The 16447-nt window shown below is 51.1% G+C and overlaps 1 long non-coding RNA gene across 1 annotated transcript in view; it reads left to right on the forward strand.

Moving 5' to 3' along the window:
* The window catches only part of LOC141174070 (uncharacterized), a 231895-nt gene that overhangs the window by 91170 nt on the left and 124278 nt on the right, over positions 1-16447 (forward strand). The window contains exon 2 of the long non-coding RNA XR_012252765.1: positions 9670-9759. This is a non-coding gene — a long non-coding RNA (uncharacterized lncRNA). The remainder of the gene's footprint in view (positions 1-9669; positions 9760-16447) is intronic.

Raw genomic sequence — 16447 nt, forward strand, 5'->3', positions numbered from 1 at the left:
CAGACCTGCCTGGCAAAAAGTGATAGGAACTGATGTAACCTAGCCCTCAAAAGGACTGCATTTACAATTAGTCTTTACTCCCAACCTATCTATTTAAGAGCACAGACCTGCCTGATAAAAGTCGTAGGAAATGATGTAACCTAGTCCTTAAAAGGACTGCAATCACAACTATTCCCTACTCCCAAGCTATCTGTAGATTTGTGCGAAAATTGGCTTGAAATTAACAAAGTATAGTGCACACAGCAACAGCCGTGCCATCTAACATGCAGCTGCAGCAGAGAGAAAATAGTGGTGACGGGGAAAATGGCTGGGTCTTATAGGGCAAGGAGATGTGACATACACTGCCAATGACACATGCCCTTGCTTGTGTGAAAAAAAGCAGTTCGCTCCGTGTGTGCGCTGCTGATAGGCTGACAGATTGCACCTCCCCACTGTAAATGCGGGAAAGAGAAAAAAAAATGGAGATCTTCATTATTTCTGCAGAGATCCATCCCCTGCCCCTCCCCCCGCCCCGCTGTACACTCAAACAGCGTATTAACATTAGTTTTCAGCATTGCTGAGAAAAAATCCAGTTATGATTTTGGTGCACGAACAGTTATCGAACATAACCTCGAACAGCCGAATTTTTTTCAAATTGTTCGTGTTCGCCAAACGGCTCAAACACCGCCCAAAACAGCTCGAATTTGAGATTGGCGAACAGTTCGAGTCGAACACCTCTCATCTCTACTCAGGACTAATATCCATCCCAGAAATCAGGCAGGCAGGCTGTATAGGGGACGCAGTGGTTTTACCAGCAAACGCTGCATTACAGTCCTGTGTGCTCCTGTTTCTGAAATTGCTGGACTTAGCTGCAGGTCTCGGGGGCCAGTAAAAATCCTTTTTTTTCATCTAAATACTCTTTTTTTTTTTCCCTCCTACACACTGTACAAATACCCGTCTTATTAACCTATTGGTGTCCCCCCCCCCCCCTCCCAAAAAAAAGTGTGTCTCTGATTTTTCAGACACAAATATATCTGTTGAAAAGAGTCTGGTATAGGCCACAGAAACAGAAGTGTGGTTTTGCAGTTCCACGTGTAAAATCTCTGTAGTATCCAGTTTTGGGCATTTGGTATCTAAAAAAAAAACAGTTTGAGTGTGTCGCTCACTGTTCAGCCGCAAATCTATACTTTTAAAAAAGTCTGGTATATACACCAGTAAATTAAAACTGTGGTTTTGCTGTTCCACGGTAAAAAATCTCTATTATCCTGCTTTTTGCATTTTTTGCAGTAAAAAAAAACAGTAGTGTCTCCTGAGTGTTCTGACACAAAAATATATCTGTTGAAAATAGTCTGGTGTACGCCTGACAAATCCCAGTGTGGTTTTGCAGTTCTACGGGTAAAATCTCTGTAGTATCCAGTTTTGGGCCTTTGGTATCTAAAAAAAAAACAGTTTGAGTGTGTCGCCCACTGTTCAGCCGCAAATCTATATTTTTTAAAAAGCCAGGTATATACACCAGTAAATTAAAACTGTGGTTTTGCTGTTCCACGGTAAAAAATCTCTATTATCCTGCTTTTCGCATTTTTTGCAGTAAAAAAAACAGTAGTGTCCCCTGAGTGTTCTGACACAAAAATATATCTGTTGAAAATAGTCTGGTGTACGCCTGACAAATCCCAGTGTGGTTTTGCAGTTCTATGGGTAAAATCTCTGTAGTATCCAGTTTTGGGCCTTTGGTATCTAAAAAAAAACAGTTTAAGTGTGTCGCTCACTGTTCAGCCTTAAATCTATATTTTTAAAAAAGTCTGGTACATACACCAGTAAATTAAAACTGTGGTTTTGCTGTTCCATGGTAAAAAATCTCTAGTATCCTGCTTTTCGCACTTTTTGCAGTAAAAAAAACAGTAGTGTCTCCTGAGTGTTCTGACACAAAAATATATCTGTTGAAAATAGTCTGGTGTACGCCTGACAAATCCCAGTGTATTTTTGCAGTTCTACGGGTAAAATCTCTTTAGTATCCAGTTTTGGGCCTTTGGTATCTAAAAAAAAAACAGTTTGAGTGTGTTGCTCACTGTTCAGCCGCAAATCTATATATTTAAAAAAGTGTGGTATACCCCAGTAAACAATAACTGTGGTTTTGCTGTTCCACGGTAAAAAATCTCTATTATTCAGGTTTTGGTATTTTTTCCGTAAGGAAAAACAGTAATAGTTTCTCCCTGATTGTTCTGATTGTTTAAAAGAGTCGGGTGTAGGCCAGAGAAATAGAACTGTGGTTTTCCTCTTCCACGGTTCTAATCTACTCTTTATTACCCTTTTTCCATTGATAGTGCGAGTGTAAGCTATTTTACTTCCTTTACAATGGGCAAGGCGCGTGGCAAGGGACGTGGGACTGGACGTTCTGGTGATGGTGCGTGCAGAGGACGGGGCCGTGGCCAAGGTGAAAATGTGCCACAACTAACAGCCACATCTTCTCGCTCCCACTTCTTGACCGAATTACTAGGGAAGCACAGAACAACACCAGTATTGCGAACTGATCAGTGTGAACAGGCTATTAATTGGATAGCAGACAGGGTCGGTCTGGGCTGGCGGGATACCGGGAATTTTCCCGGTGGGCCCCGCCCCCTGCTGCAGAGGAGAGGGGGGAGAAGAGAGCAAAAAAAAAATCCTGCGGTTTTAAGGGGCACGGGCCCTTTAAAAGTGCAGGCACAGTGTATGCAGGGACGCGCGCACACTGCGTTCATTACCTGAACCACCGCGGCGCACATCCCAGTGAAGCAGCTGAAGCTGCGCGTCTCCCTTCGCCGGCCGGTGTATGACGTCATCGTCATGCGCCTGCTGTGAAGGAGGCGCGCAACTCAGGAGAAGGAGGACACCGCACAGGAGCGCAGGAAGGTAAGAGGTGTGTGTGTGTGTGTGTAATGGTCTGGGCCCCTGGCTGGACACACAAGGGGGGGCCCAGCTGGACACACAAGGAGAAGCCCAGCTGGACACACAAGGGGGGGCCCAGCTGGACAGACACACAAGGGGGTAGCCTGGCTGGACACACAAGGGGTTAGCTGACTGGACCCACAAGGGGGGCCCAGCTGGACACACAAGGGGGGCCCAGCTGGACACACAAGGGGGAGCCACCTGGACACAAAAGGGGGGAACCCTGGCTGGACACACAAGGGGGTCTCAGCTGGACATATGTAGCACCCTGAAGATTCGGCTGCTACAGGGGTATTGCACCTCAACCCAGAGGTGTGATATTCCGCTCCCGGGTAAGGATGGAGTGTGGATCTGAGCTCGGTAGGCTGCATGCACTACACACATCCCATTTCCGAGGAGCAGACCGACGGTACTCCCACTTAGAAATGTGCAGGTACGACCGAGTCTGTTCCTGGCTGGAGTGGGAGGGGGGTGGTACATCCCAAGTAGTGTAGGGGCAGATAGGGGGAGCAGCCTGGGTAAAGATAGGAGCTCATTGGGTGCTGGTCACCTGAGCTCACACATAGAGGGTGTATATAAGGTGGGCACCATCAAAGAACAGGGTCAGTCAGTCTTTGCAGAGGAGTCAGTCTGCCACAATCGGTCAGTCTGTCAGAGTCAGGAAGAGGAGCAGAGAAGCCCCAGAGAGAGAGAGAGGAGAAAGCAAGAAAGACCCAGAGGGGGAAACAGAAAAGGAACTCTGAGAACCCAAAGTCCATCAGCGGGTGAAGAGTTGGCAAAAGGGTACCGGATCCCAAGCTGGTGGGGGCAAAAGCACACCCTAGCCAGAGACCGGAGGCCGTGGGCAGCGTCTGCCACGGCCACCCACCACATCCACCCCGAAGGCATACCACGTGGAGGGTCAGGGAACCCAAGGCCAAGGGCGTCCCAACAGAAGGCCCGAGGGAGCTGGACCTGGGTGGATCACTAGTGGGGACGGCCAGAGGAAAGGACAGAAGGAGAGCTCAGGGTCACGCTCCGGACTTGTTTGGGGGTTGGCTGGATCCAGGACCTGGTGGACGCAGCACGGCTCGGGTGGTCACTTGAAGCTGGAGTGACCGGAACATCAGCAGTGAGTAAATACCCTAAACTGCACAACCCGACTCTGTCTTCCTTTCACATCTATGCTGCACCACCACAACCCCCATCCTCTGCACCTGACCCCCTGAGGCTATACCCCACCCGTTGGGGGTTATACCACCAAAAGCTGCACCTACACCATCAGCCTCAGCGGACCCTGCTGCAGCGGCGGCCATAGTGACCGCAATACAACGGGTGGCGTAGTCGACAATAAAGAACTTAATAACATCTGTAGGACTGCCACATACAACTGAGTTTGACACCCTGGGCACGGACCGGGTCACAGCCACTCGGAAGACTACAACTCCCATCCGATCCGGCTCCGGATATTCCCCCTAAAGAATATGGCCCAGGGGGCGCGTCAACTTTGGCGTAGTCGGCAGGATTACGTGCCCGCAACAACCGGGTACTGCGTGCCTGAAGAAAAGAACGAGTTTACCTCAAAAAGAAGTCTCCTGCCGGTTCCGGAGGGTCCCCGCCATCGGACTCCATCACAGGTCGATTCCCGCCGGTTGTCCGCCATTAACAGCTTTTTCCCGCCATCTGCAGAGTTTCCCGCCACTGGGAGACGATTCCCGCCATTTCCAAAGGTTTCCCGCCTTGGAAGAGCGGACGCCATTATGGGCGTGCCAGAGGATGGCAAGAGGCCACCTCCCATCGTGGGCCAGGACCGAAAATGGCGCCAAAAGTGGAAACCGCCCCCACCAACAGAGACTGTGATGCTAGAGGTGTCTGTCAGCGTGAAAGAACAGCCCCTGGAGCTGACAATCACCAAGTGGCCCCGGGACCGCCCTCGAAGGGGGAGGAGACGAAAGGAGAGAACAAAGATGGGTGTCGCTTGGAGGAGTCTGGAGCGAGCGCACCCGGAGGCAAGAAGCCTGGAGAAGAGTATCGGAGGAGCTTACCCGGAGATGGCGAGAAAGCAGAGCAGCACCGGCCCGCTGGCCAGGAGCCTGCTGGAGACAACAGAAGAGGGAGAGCAGAGCAGCACCGGCCCGTTGGTCAGGAGCCTGCTGGAGACAACTGAAGGAGAGCAGAGCAGCACCGACCCGTTGGTCAGGAGCCTGCTGGAAGCAACGACCCCACTAGGCCTAGTGGAGGTCCTAGCACAGCTCCCCCGAGACCGGGAGTGTGCGCAGACCGCTCTGGAGGGCCTCGCAAGGAGGATGGCCCGGGTGCAGCGAGAGACGTTGGCGGAGTGGAGCCGTGAGATGGCCCAGCAGACCGAGACCTGTCAGCGGAGCACGCCACCCGAGACGAGGAGACAGACTACCTCTGAGGATGGCGCGGGAGGACTGAAGGCCGGAGACGGCGCCGAGAAGGGAGCCGAACGAGTGGAGGCAGGTAAAGGGGACGTCTATACCCCAAACCGGGAAACCGCGTACCTGCCCCAGCTCCCCGTCGCAGAGCCCGAAGTCTATCCTGCCGTGCCCGTCGCTGCAACGTCACCGCCGCAGACTAGGCCTCAAACGGGAGCCGCGACCTCTGTGACGTCACACGCCTCGACCCTGAGCGTGACCAAGCAGGAAGTACCACCAGCCTGGTCGCAAGGCCTAGTACCCCCGGGCGCCGCAATACCAACAGCGCCCCCTACCTCCGCGGAGCCCCCGGCCTGGTCGCAGGGCCAAGTAGCCCAGGGCGCCGCCGTCCTTACGGTGCCCTTCACCTTCCAGATACCCCAGGCCTGGCCGCAAGGCCCGGGCAACCCGGGCGCCACCACCACCGCGCCCATAAAACCTAAAGTGCCGCATCTGGGAGAAGATCTGTTTGCCCAGCATACGTGCCCGAACGGGTCTGAAGCTAAAGGTAACCACAAAGAAAGAGCAGGAGGACGCCGTCGTTAAGTACAGTAGAGTACAAGCTGTATATAGTTGCCCGTCGGGGCACAGTGAACTGCTGATAATATAGTCCCCGTTGGGACCAGCAAGTGTGAACTGTTTATCCGTTTATCCCTTAAATCCCACTGACCGAGGACTGAGAGCGGTCATTCCTCCCTAATACCTGGCCGAGGACTGAGAGCGGCCACTACCCCTGTATATAGTTGCGCGTCCTAAAGCGCCCCCTACCGGTTTTATAGGAAAACCATTTGTCTAGAGAGACTGTCGCACTTTACCCGGTCACAAGTTGCACGGTGACCGGAGGAGGAGCCAGAGGCGACGAGAAAGTTTTATATGAAAAGTTTTATTAATATATATATATATGATGTTTTATATGTTTATGCAAAAATTTGTATGTTTTTGGTGTTTTGTTCTTACAGCCCGAGGACGTGCTGTGATTTACCAGGGGGGAATGTAGCACCCTGAAGATTCGGCTGCTACAGGGGTATTGCACCTCAACCCAGAGGTGTGATATTCCGCTCCCGGGTAAGGATGGAGTGTGGATCTGAGCTCGGTAGGCTGCATGCACTACACACATCCCATTTCCGAGGAGCAGACCGACGGTACTCCCACTTAGAAATGTGCAGGTACGACCGAGTCTGTTCCTGGCTGGAGTGGGAGGGGGGTGGTACATCCCAAGTAGTGTAGGGGCAGATAGGGGGAGCAGCCTGGGTAAAGATAGGAGCTCATTGGGTGCTGGTCACCTGAGCTCACACATAGAGGGTGTATATAAGGTGGGCACCATCAAAGAACAGGGTCAGTCAGTCTTTGCAGAGGAGTCAGTCTGCCACAATCGGTCAGTCTGTCAGAGTCAGGAAGAGGAGCAGAGAAGCCCCAGAGAGAGAGAGAGGAGAAAGCAAGAAAGACCCAGAGGGGGAAACAGAAAAGGAACTCTGAGAACCCAAAGTCCATCAGCGGGTGAAGAGTTGGCAAAAGGGTACCGGATCCCAAGCTGGTGGGGGCAAAAGCACACCCTAGCCAGAGACCGGAGGCCGTGGGCAGCGTCTGCCACGGCCACCCACCACATCCACCCCGAAGGCATACCACGTGGAGGGTCAGGGAACCCAAGGCCAAGGGCGTCCCAACAGAAGGCCCGAGGGAGCTGGACCTGGGTGGATCACTAGTGGGGACGGCCAGAGGAAAGGACAGAAGGAGAGCTCAGGGTCACGCTCCGGACTTGTTTGGGGGTTGGCTGGATCCAGGACCTGGTGGACGCAGCACGGCTCGGGTGGTCACTTGAAGCTGGAGTGACCGGAACATCAGCAGTGAGTAAATACCCTAAACTGCACAACCCGACTCTGTCTTCCTTTCACATCTATGCTGCACCACCACAACCCCCATCCTCTGCACCTGACCCCCTGAGGCTATACCCCACCCGTTGGGGGTTATACCACCAAAAGCTGCACCTACACCATCAGCCTCAGCGGACCCTGCTGCAGCGGCGGCCATAGTGACCGCAATACAACGGGTGGCGTAGTCGACAATAAAGAACTTAATAACATCTGTAGGACTGCCACATACAACTGAGTTTGACACCCTGGGCACGGACCGGGTCACAGCCACTCGGAAGACTACAACTCCCATCCGATCTGGCTCCGGATATTCCCCCTAAAGAATATGGCCCAGGGGGCGCGTCACATACAAGGGGAGAGCCGACTGGACACACAAGGGGGGGCCCTTGCTGTACACACAAGGGGGAACCCTGGCTGGACACACAAGGGGGAACCCTGGATGGACACACAAGGGGGGGCCCAGCTGGACACACATGGTGTGGCCCTTGCTGTTCACACAAGGGGGAACCCTGGCTGGACCCACAAGGGGAACCCTGGATGAACACACAAGGGGGGCCCAGCTGGACACACAAGGGGGAGCCGACTGGACACACAAGGGGGGGCCCTGGATGGACACACAAGGGGGAACCCTGGCTGGACACACAAGGGGGAACCCTGGCTGGACACACAAGTGGGAACGCTGGCTGGACACACAAGGGGGAACCCTGGCTGGACACACAAGGGGGGGCCCAGCTGGACACACGAGGGGGAACCCCAGCTGGACACACGAGGGGGGGACAGGCTGGAAACACAAGGGGGGGCCAAGCTGGACACACGAGGGGGGAGCCCTGGCTGGATACACGAGGCGGGAGCCCTGGCTGGACACACAAGGGGGGGCCCAGCTGGACACACAAGGGGGGAGCCGACTGGACACACAAGGGGGGGCCCTTGCTGTACACACAAGGGGGAGCCGACTGGACACACAATGGGGGGCCCTGGATGGACACACAAGGGGGAACCCTGGCTGGACACACAAGGTGAAACCCTGGCTGGACACACAAGGGGGGGCCCAGCTGGACACATGAGGGGGAACCCTGGATGGACACACGAGGGGGAACCCTGGCTGGACACACGAGGGGGGCCAAGCTGGACACACAAGGGGGGGCCCAGCTGAACACACAAGGGGGGAGCCGACTGGACACACAAGGGGGGGCCCTTGCTGTATACACAAGGGGGGAGCTGACTGGACACACAAGGGGGGGTCCTAGCTGGACACACAAGGGGGAACCCTGGCTGGACACACAAGGGGGGGCCCAGCTGGACACACGAGGGGGGCCAAGCTGGACACACGAGGCGGGAGCCCTGGCTGGATACACGAGGCGGGAGCCCTGGCCGGATACACGAGGTGGGAGCCCTGGCTGGATACACAAGGGGGGCCCTGGCTGGACACGCAAGGGGAAACCCAGGATGGACACACAAGGGGGGGCCTTGGCTGGACCTACAAGGGGGGCACTGGCTGGACACACAAGGGGGAGCCCTGGCTGGACACACAAGGGGGGGCCCTGGCTGGACACACAAGGGGGGGACCCTGGCTGGACCCAGGCAAAGGGGGGTGGGCAGGATGGGTATATGGGGGGCAGGCTGGACACATGGAGGCCAGGATGGATATATGGGGGGCAGGCTGGACACATCGAGGTTAGGATGGATATATGGGGGGGCATGCTGGACACATGGAGGCCAGGATGGATATATGGGAGGGCAGGCTGGACACATGGAGTCCAGGATGGATATATGGGGGGGGGCAGGCTGGAAACATGGAGGCAAGGATGGATATGGGGTGGGCAGGCTGGCCACATGGGGGGCTAGGATGGGTATATGGGAGGGGGCAGGCTCGATACACGTGTGCTAGGATAAATATATGGAGGGGTCACACTGGACAAATGGGGGCCAGAAGGGATATGTGCTGGGGGGTGTCAGGATGGATACATGGAGTCCAGGATGGATATATGGGGGGGCAGGCTGGAAACATGGAGGCAAGGATGGATATGGGGGGGGCAGGCTGGCCACATGGGGGGCTAGGATGGATATATGGGGGGGAGGGCAGGCTTGATACATGTGGGCTAGGATAAATATATGGAGAGGCCACCCTGGACATATGGGGGCCAGAAGGGACATATGGGGGTGCCTGGCTGGACAAGGGACTTAATTACTGTTTGGGGGCCAGATTGAGGAACATACTTTATTAGTTTATGGTGGCCAGTGGGGAACATTATTACTTTAGATTCCAATTATTATTATTACATTATTACTTCTGTAATATCATTTACTTTTTAGGAAACTGTTGTCCATGGGATGGAACAAAAGAGGAGTCCTGTTACTGTGCAGGATGGCACTATGTTGCTTTTTTTATTCAACTGGTATAGTGTAGAAGTCAGGGGGGAAAAGTGGGAATATTCTCTAGAAGAGATCAGTTATTGGTAACTGTGTGTTATTTTCTGCAGAGATGATTCCTGGCTGGAAGAAGTGATGGCGGACTGTGCCTGATGAAGAAGAAAAGCGAAGATGAAGGACTTCACCTAGAGACGTCACTGGTGAGTCAGTGTATTACATGTACACTTACACTACACACGTGGTCAAAATTGTTGGTACCCCTCGTTTCATGAAAGAAAAACCAACAATGGTCACACAAATAACTTGAATCTGATAAATTACAAATTTTTGAAAATGAACAAATGAAAGTCAGACATTGCTTTTCTGCTTCCACAGAATTTAAAAAAAAATTAACCTCATGAAATAGGCCTGGACAGAAATGATGGTTCTTCTTAACTTAATATTTTGTTGAACAACCTTTTGAGGCAATCACTGCAATCAAACGATTCCTATAACTGTCAATGAGACTTCTGCACCTCTCAACGGGTATTTTGGCCGACTCCTCATGAGCAAATTGCTCCAGTTGTCTCGTGTTTGAAGGTTGCCTTTTCCAGACGGCATGTTTCAGCTCTTTCCAAAGATGCTCAATAGGATTTAGGTCAGGGCTCATAGAAGGCCACTTCAGAATAGTCCAATGTTTTCCTCTTAGCCATTCTTGGGTCATTATCCTGTTGCAAGACCCATGACCTGCGACTGAGACCAAGCTTTCTGACACTGGGCAGCACATTTCTCACTAGAATCCCTTGATAGTCTTGAGATTTCATTGTACCCTGCACAGATTCAAGACACCTTGCGCCAGAAGCAGCAGAGCAGCCCCAGAACATAACAGCCTCCCCCATGTTTCACAGTAGGGACAGTGTTCTTTTCTTGATATGCTTCATTTTTCCGTCTGTGAACATAGAGCTGATGTGCCTTGCCAAAAACTTCCATTTTTGTCTCATCTGTCCATAGTACATTCTCCCAGAAGCTTTGTGGCTTGTCAACATGTAGTTTGGCAAATTCCAGTCTGGCTTTTTTATTTATTTTTTTTTCAACAATGGTGTTCTCCTTGGTCGTCTCCCATGAAATCCACTTTGGATCAAACAACGATGGATAGTACGATCTGACACTGATGTTCCTTGAGCTTGAAGTTCACCTTTAATCTCTTTAGAAGTTTTCCTGGACTCTTCTGTTACCATTCATATTATCCGTCTCTTTGATTTGTCATCAATTTTCCTCCTGTGGCCACGTCCAGGGAGGTTGGCTACAGTCCCATGGATCTTAAGTTTCTGAATAATATGTGACACTGTAGTCAAAGGAACATAAAGCTGCTTGGAGATGGTCTTATAACCTTTACCTTTAACAAGCTTTTCTATCATTTTCTTTCTAATCTCCTGAGACAACTCTTTCCTTTGCTTCCTCTGGTCCATGTTGAGTGTGGTACACACCATGTCACCAAACCTCACAGTGAGTATCTGTAGCCCTATATACAGGCCCACTGAGTGATTACAAGATTGTAGACACCTGTGATGCTAATTAGTGGACACAACTTGATTTAACATGTCCCTTTTGTCACATTATTTTCAGGGGTACCATAATTTCTTTCCAGGCCTATTTCATGAGTTTAATTTTTTTTTTAAATTCTGTGGAAGCAGAAAAGCAATGTCTGACTTCCATTTCTTCATTTTCATAGATTTTTAATTTATTATTACTTTGGTCAGATTCAAGTTATTTCTGTGAACATTGTGGGTTTTTCTTTCATTAAACGAGGGGTACCAACAATTCTGACCACGTGTGTATATAGTATATACAGAGCTCCTGTGTATGTCACTGGTGATCACTGTATTACGTATACACTATATACAGAGCTTCTGTGTATAATGTCACTTGTGACCACTGTATTACCTGTACACTATATACAGACCTGCTGTTTATAATGTTACTGGTGATCACTGTGTTACCTGTACACTGACACAATATACAGAGCTCCTGTGTATAATATCACTGGTGATCACTATATTACCTGTACAATGACACTACATACAGAGCTCCTGCGTATAATGTCACTGGTGATCACTGTGTTACCTGTACACTGACACTATATACAGAGCTCCTGTGTATAATGTCGCTGGTGGTAATAACAGGGTTGTTAGTATTGTGGTTTGTATTCATGATCAGTATTGTAGTATTTGGTCACTTTGGGGTGGTAATATGTTGTCTGGTCATGGTGTGGCCATATTTGTTCCTTGTATGTGGTATTATTCGGTCACTATGTGGTGGTAATATGTGATCTAGTCATGGTGTGGCGATATTTGTCCCTTTTGTATGTGGTATTATTGGTGTTGATATAGTGAACTGTGTTGTGTATGGCGGTCATTTTGTTCTTGCTGATATTAACTAGGAAAAGATTTTTTTCCTTTAGGCCACAGCCCCACCATTAGTATTTGGTTAGTATTTTTTCTCAGGAGTCGCTGCCAAATCAAGTAGTGGGTGATAAATGCAGAATTGGTGACTTGTTTCTATTCTACCTTTTCTCTGATTGTTCCTCACCTGGTTTTGGCTCCCACTCCTGTAAAAAAAATACTGACCGGATACTGACCAAATACTGATAGTGGGGCCGTGGCTTTAGAGATTAAATACTTGGACCAGAGCAGCAGAGATGCACTTTCAGGGGTTCTCCGGTGAAAACAAGTAATCACCTCTCCACAGGATCAGTGATAATATTGATTGGTGGGGGTCAGACTGCTGGGACACAATTGGCAGAATGTGGAGCTTTTCTCCCCATTAGACTGGAGCGGCATGTGAGATGCGACCACTGATCCAGTCATTCCTTCAGTGACTGTGAGCGCTGCTCTTTTTTGGAAGCCCCCAAGAGAATGAATGGAGCTGCGGTCAGACGGCCCAGCTGTCGCTGCATTTTAAAATGGGGATAAGTGTCCTGTCAGGGATAAAACTTCCCCATTCTTCCGATAGGTGCGTTTTCCAATGTTCGGACCCAAACGATCAATAAGTTATCACCTATCCAGTAGAGCCCATGGATCGGTGATAACTTATTTTAAGCAAAGAAGCCCTTTAATGCAAACTACAGTAATTCTACATCCCAGTTAGTGTCGCACAGTAGATGTGCAGGAGCCGCCAGTCAATGCTCCACTATAACAGGGATAGCGTATAACAGATATTTGCATATGGCTGTAGGTGGGCCCCTAGAGTCAGTTCTCCCTGTGGGCCCCAGACACCCCAGTCCGACCCTGATAGCAGATAATACTTCCAGTTAGCTGGGCACCACCACCTACGGTCTGTCTTCCACATGGTCAACTCTTAGTAGCCGTGAGTCTCAACTGCATACTCCTCCTCACCCTGATGCTCCTTCCTCCCACCATGCCGAATGTCATCAGACAGCAATTGATCCCCCACTTGGACTCTCTGAAGAGCTGTTCACTGGTCCATTTCCATATTTGTGCCCCTCGCCTGCTACGCTTGAAGTGGTGGAAGAGGAGTTCCCATGTAGCGATGCCCAAATATTTGAATAGCCACGGCCACAGGAAGTCGACGCTGGCAATTTGTCACAAGAGCTGGACGATGACGAGACACAATTGCCAGGAAGTGAGGAGGAGCATCGTGGTGCGCAAGTGGAAGAGGAGGAGGTGGTGGATGATCTAGTAACTGACCCAACGTGGCAGGAGGAAATGCAGAGTGAGGCCAGAAGCACACAGGGGGAGGGAGGCAGAGTACCCCAACAGGCAGGAAGAAGCAGTGTGGTGACCGCAGACAGAAGGCAGGCAACCGTTCCCCGTAACACCAACACGAGGGACGTTGCCAGTACAAGCGGTAGGTCTTCCAGAGTCTGGAATTTTTTTAAATACACTGCTGATAACCCCAAAAAGGCCATTTGTACCACCTGCCATGCCAGCATCAGCAGGGGTGACAAAACTACCAGCCTGACCACCACCAGCATGATCAGGCACATGGCAGCAAAGCACCCAACTTTGTGGGGCGAAACCCAGGGTCCACGACCAGTGTCAGCGGGTGTCACCACTGCTTCTTCCGCTGTTGTGCATGCAATAGAACCCCCTGTTGTGTGTGCAAGGCAATCCCCTGTCCATACTGCATGTAAAGATGCCCCCTCCTCTCAGTCTTCACTTGTTATGGCAGTTTCTCAAGAAACAGCATCAACGTCCACGTCCCACCATAGCGTTCAATTGTCCATATCCCAGACCTTTGAACGAAAGCGGAAATTCGCAGCTAACGCCCCACAGGCCACAGTCCTAAATTCGCACATTTCACCACTGCTTGCATTGGAAATGCTGCCTTTTAGGCTGGTGGAGACGGAATCCTTCCGCAACCTTATGACCGTGGCTGTCCCTCGGTACTCGGTCCACCGCCGATACTATTTTGCCCGGTGTGCCAACCCCGCACTACACAAGCACGTGTCCCAAAACATCTGCTATGCCCTCAACAACGCAGTTACTGGGAGAGTCCACCTGACAACGGACACGTGGACAAGTGCTTGTGGCCAGGGATGGTACATCTCCCTGACGGCACACTGGGTAAACATAGTGGAAGCCGGGACCCAGTCGGACCTTGGGACGGAACACATCCTCCCCTCACCGAGGATTGCGGGCCCTATGTCAGTCAGAGTTGCCCCCACAGTGTACAGCTCCGGCGCATCATCCTCCTCCTCATCCTCCTCATGTTCAGCCTCCATCTCAGATATCACCACATCAGTTACAAGCTGGAAGCACTGCAGTACTGCCTCCACCAAGCGGCAACAGGCTGTGCTGAAACTCATAAGCTTAGGTGATAAAACTCACACTGCTTGTGAGTTGTGGACAGCTGTGAAAGAGCAGACAGATCTGTGGCTGAGACCGCTGAACCTACATCCAGGCATGGTCGTGTGTGACAATGGCCGTAACCTGGTGGCGGCTCTGAGGCGAGGCGAGATCACACACGTAACATGCCTGGCTCATGTGCTTAACCTCGTGGTTCAGCGGTTTCTTAAATCGTACCCCGAGTTGCCAGATCTGCTCGTCAAAGAACACCACCTGTCAGCTCATTTTCGCAAGTCGGCTACAGCTTCTGCCACCCTTGCTGTGTTGCAGCAGCGTTTGCAGCTTCCGGCACACCGACTGGTTTGTGATGTCCCCATATGTTGGAACTCTACCCTCCACATGTTGCAAAGGATTTGTGAGCAGAAGTGAGCAGTTGTGGAGTACCAGCTGCAACAAGGCCGTTGATATTCAGGTCAGACTCCACACATAAGACCTAATGAGTGGACCTGGATGTCTGACATATGTACCATCCTGACAAAGTTTGAGGAGGCCACCAAGATGGTGAGTGGCGATGACGCCATCATTAGTGTCAGTATCCCACTTGTCTGTCTTTTGCAATGCTCTGTGCAGAGAATTAAAGAGGAGGCATTGCAGCCAGAGTATGATGAGATGGATCAAGAAGCCGTAGTGGGCGATTACACACAGCCCAGCCTCATCTCATCCCAACGTGCATTGGGGGACAATGAGAGAGAGGAGGAGGAGGAGGAGGAGGAACAGGAGCTGGTATCATGCGCTGTAGACGGTAGTACCTGTACAAGTGTCATACTGTCTGTTCAGCGTGGGTGGCCTGAGGACAGGGGGGAGGAGGAGGAGGAGGAGAGCATGGTCAGTCGTCATCTTGGTGAGGACACGGAAATCTTGCCCGTTACCAGTCTGGCACGCATGGTTGACTTTATGTTACGCTGTCTTAACCATGACCCTCACATTGTCAAAATGTTGGGTGACAGTCATTACTGGTTGGTGACACTTGTAGACCCCCGCTACAAGGAGAATTTTCACTCTCTTATTCCTGAGGTGGAGAGGTCTACAAAAAAGGGCCAGTACCAGAAGGCCCTTGCTGCAGAACTGTTAAAAAAATTCCCATCTGAGCACGCTAGCGGCAGAGGTCACTGTTCGTTGACCAACCAAAGCGTACAAGCGAGAGAAAGGAAACTCCAATCCAGCAGAGGCAGGGAAACACTGCCAACGTTCTGGGACAGTTTTCTCAGACCCTCCCTTCGGACAGACCCTGAAGTGCGGGGTACTCTCACAAGGAGTGGAAAGTTTCAAAAGATGGTGAGGGAGTACCTTGCCGACCGTACCAGCGTCCTCCGTGATTCCTCTGTGCCTTTTAATTATTGGGTATCCAAGCTGGACACTTGGAATGAACTCACTCTGTACGCCTTGGAGATCCTGGCCTGCCCTGCCACTAGCGTGTTATCGGAGCGTGTTTTTAGTGCCGCTGGGGGAATTATAACTGATAAGCGCACTCGCCTGTCAACTGACACTGCTGACAAGCTGACCCTTATCAAAATGAACAAGGGCTGGATTGGGCCAGACTTCTCATCACCATCAAATGACAGCAGAGTAAAATAAAGTCAAATCCACTGTTATTTCGGGAGGTATATTCACATGCACCGCTTCACACCCTCACATGGGTATACGCTTCCTCATTTTGGCTGTTTTATGTTCTTCTCCTTATCCTCAGCCTCCACCACCACTATACCACCAGGGTGACCGTGGTCCGTGTTGCCATTATTGAAAGTTCCTCCGTCCTTATTTTTGTTAGCTTTTGCTTGGAAGGCATAAGCAAAGACTGCGGGAGACCCACTCCCCAATAATGGGAATAATATTTTTAAGATGCTGTACTGTATGGCTCTTGTAAGGGGCATTAAAAGCGTCTTGTTATACCACTCTGACCTCCACGTCTCTTGTAAGGGGCATTAAAAGCGTCTTGTTATACCACTCAGACCTCCACGTCTCTTCTGACGTGCATTAAAAGCATCTTGTTATACCACTATGACCTCCACGTCTCTTGTAAGGGGCATTAAAAGCGTCTTGT

This window comes from Phyllobates terribilis, unplaced genomic scaffold (assembly GCF_046119375.1).
Source record: "Phyllobates terribilis strain yellow unplaced genomic scaffold, ASM4611937v1 Scaffold_13__5_contigs__length_258822181, whole genome shotgun sequence".
Taxonomy (NCBI): domain Eukaryota; kingdom Metazoa; phylum Chordata; class Amphibia; order Anura; family Dendrobatidae; genus Phyllobates; species Phyllobates terribilis.